Below are 3,384 nucleotides of genomic sequence, written 5' to 3' on the forward strand. Positions count from 1 at the left end.
TGTCTGTCATATTGATTTCGCTGGTTGTATCTAAGCTAGCTTGCGGCAGCTTTGCTTTCTTTCCCTGCTTCTTTCTCAAAGTCATCTTTAAACTGTTTTTCTCTATCACATATGCTTCTTTGTTGTTCAGATATATAGTAAAAAGCTCTGCATATCTTAATTCATCAGACCTGTGTAATGATCTCAGTTCTACCATCAGGTCAGTAATGAGATCATTCTCCAAGCTACCAAAGTCAGGCCAACTTCTTTGACTTAACTTTAAAGTTGGCCAGACTTGTGTCAACAACTTGATCAATTCTTGGGTGTCTAGAGTAGAGTAGTAAAGTTCTCTGCTTTCTCAGCCATCTCTAGTGTTTTATTATCAACTTTAAAGGACTGTTATCGGGAATTTTCACGTTTTTGTCTGAAAAAACACCACTCATGTTTACTCACAAACAGAAAAACTCTGCCGGAGAAAAGCTTTTTAACTCCAGAATTCAGCCTGCAATGCGGCTTTGAAATTCCCACTTCCCAGGCAATTTATCTAGCTTACTACACAAACTACAGCACTTTAAAATACTAAAAAGCAACTTATTTTAGCAAGCAGTGAAAGCATGTGCATGAAAATCTGGTCTAAGTGGGATTCAAACCCTCAGCTTCTCAACTAACCAACTAACTTCTCAAGCCTCTGAGCTACTCCTGTGACTGTGCAGACTGTAGCCTCTGGGGTCTTGTGGATTCAATGTAGGGTGTCCCCTCCTCTCTACAGATCTGTAGGGGAAGGGTTTAGGCTTTTCCCTTTTGCGGGCTTCTTGGCCTTCAAACCTTAACCTTTCCTTAGTGCTAGCACAATACCGGTCCGTCTTAACTCACCTTCATTTCCGTGCTTTTGCCTTTCCGTGGTGGGTATTAAAGCCCTAGTCACAGTCCCAGTCCTGGATTGTTGTTTCGGCCTATGTAGTTCGCCACCAGAAAGAGAGGGGCAAAGCGAGGTATGTTTCAACCCAAGATTGCGAGTTTCAAGGTCTCTAGGGTCCCACCAGAGTCACCAGCAACCTTTTCCTGGTCTTAAAATCAGGACTCAAACATGGTTAGAAGGGAAAAAGGGATTTTACCTCTGTATTTATTTTAAGCATCCTTAGGTGCACCACGTCCAGGTGGAATGCGCTGAAATGCACACCACAATGCACACACGCGATCCATCGGGTATCACATTATAGGTCTTACTAATTAGCATATCTATCAAAGATTCCCCAATGAGAGGCTCGAGTGAGCCCCCTCCCCACGGAACCTTCCCCTGGATGGTTCTATCTTAGTTTAAAGAAACATGTTCTGGAGAGGACCTTGGTATCTGGGGCATTCTGATCCCTAATTATGAAGCTTCTAAAATGTTTAGTCTCTTAGCTTGACAAATAAGTCTTAAGAATGTAGGCTAAAAAACCACGAAGAATACAGAAGTTATAAAAAGGTATATAAAAGAAAAAGCAAAAAATCATCATGGCATCAGAGCCACTGCCTTTTTTGCAACATCTGTGAGTTACAAACATTTCTAGTGTATTTAGTGAAGTCTTTTTGCATCTAGAAGCCTTTATTTGTTAAAAATAACAGGAGCATTTTCGAGAACAGTGACTGTTTCTCTTGCTAAAAGACAGCTGTGTTGAAGGGATCAATGAAGGTGACTGGATGACCCATGCCAGGATAACAGATCCTAGTGAGGTTGTCCATAATCAGCCATCACAGAAGATCTTTCTTGAAGGCTGCTGTATCCTGGAACAGAAATAGATGAAGCACCTGTGCTCTTCATTCCCTTGCCTGAAAAAGTTATAAAGATGGAGAAAACAGCAATTGCCTCCCTATCCTACCTTGGATTTGCAAATTTCCAGTAAGTGGACACTGCTTTGCCCCAGCTTCCTGTAGGACTTACTTCTGTCATCTTCTCTTTCTCCAGAAACCTTTCTGAGAATCACCTCACACAGATCCACAGCGGCACTTTCCAGGCATGGCATGGAATGCAGTTTCTACAAGAGCTGTAAGTGTAACAGGGTCAGAAAGCACATCAGAGTGAGACTCTGCAGGTTTGCTCTGTGTAAAGTACTGACTCCTACTGTGGATATCATCCATGGCGCACCAGGAGTCTGCGGCTGGAAAGCCACTTTCTCCTGACCTGCTTATCTCCTCCAGAGCATCAAGTTCCAACAGCAGCAGTGGGAGGCTGGGAGGATAGATAAGAAAGAAGGGAGAAGAGGCAGGGTGACAAGGGCTGTGGGATATGACCAAGATTTATAGTCAGAAATTTCACTTTGCACTTAAAAGTGAAAGATCTCTAAAACATAGACAAAAAGTAAACTTGGTGTCTGGAGAAAACCTGACATAATACATAGAGGGTTCTATCAAGAAGCCCTTGATCTTGGCTTTCCACACTTGTGGGTCTACATACATAGGATGACACATGGACAGGCCCTCCCTACATGCCACTACCCACACAGCTCATGTCTTTCCCATCACCTCCTGTGTCAGGGACTGAAGACATATCTAAGGCCTGCCATATTTGGTCTGCTGTTGCGCACATTGACAAGATAATGCAGAAGACCTTAGTGTTAGCTGGTAGGACTTTAACCTTCAGAAATGAAATTATGTATCTGTCACCTGGTGGGATTCAACCTGTGAAAGGAGAATAATACACAATAAAGCCATTGTTGGCATGGCGGTGATATAATGGGATGTTGTGACCTCATCTCATGCGCTGGCCTTGCGTGAGATGATGTTGGAACTGGCCACTGCTGAGAAGGAGATATAAGGTGTGGTCCTGGGGTGGAGGAGCGAGGAAGACAAGATACACGCCATTTTCATCCAGGGGACAACCTGAAAGTGCACTGCCTTCCTACCGCTTCTGCTCGGAAGCCGTGCTCCGTCTCCTTCTCTTGCTCGGTGGCTTCTCCAGGATCCAGGGGTTGGTATGTATTAATTGCTACTGCAACTAATAAAATTAGCTTGCAATTATGAGTGAGTCCTGAGTTTCTTGTGCACTGGCAGCCTCCCAAACCCGTAACACCCCGTCACAGCAGTCTGTTGTTTTTTTCAGGATCCTAAGCCATACCCACCTGAGTGTTATTGCTGACAGAGCATTCTTCAAACTGCCTTCTGTCAAGTATCTTGGACCAAACTGATATAGACCTTTGTCTCTCTCCCGTGTCGTGTTCTCAGGAGAGCAGAGATCCAGGAGCAAAGCTCACTCTTCTCCCAGCTTTATTTTGCTGGAGACACCAGCAGAGCAAGGCAAAGGCCACGCACTTCTGATGTGTCCTCAGCTACAAAGCACCCAAGGAGCTGGGATACAAGCTTTAAAAAACTAGAGGCTGACCAGGTCTGGAGCCTCAGAATGGCTGGTGGGTTCTGGGAATGCCT

Source organism: Corvus brachyrhynchos, unplaced genomic scaffold (genome assembly GCF_000691975.1).
Source record: "Corvus brachyrhynchos isolate BGI_N302 unplaced genomic scaffold, ASM69197v1 scaffold3, whole genome shotgun sequence".
NCBI lineage: Eukaryota > Metazoa > Chordata > Aves > Passeriformes > Corvidae > Corvus > Corvus brachyrhynchos.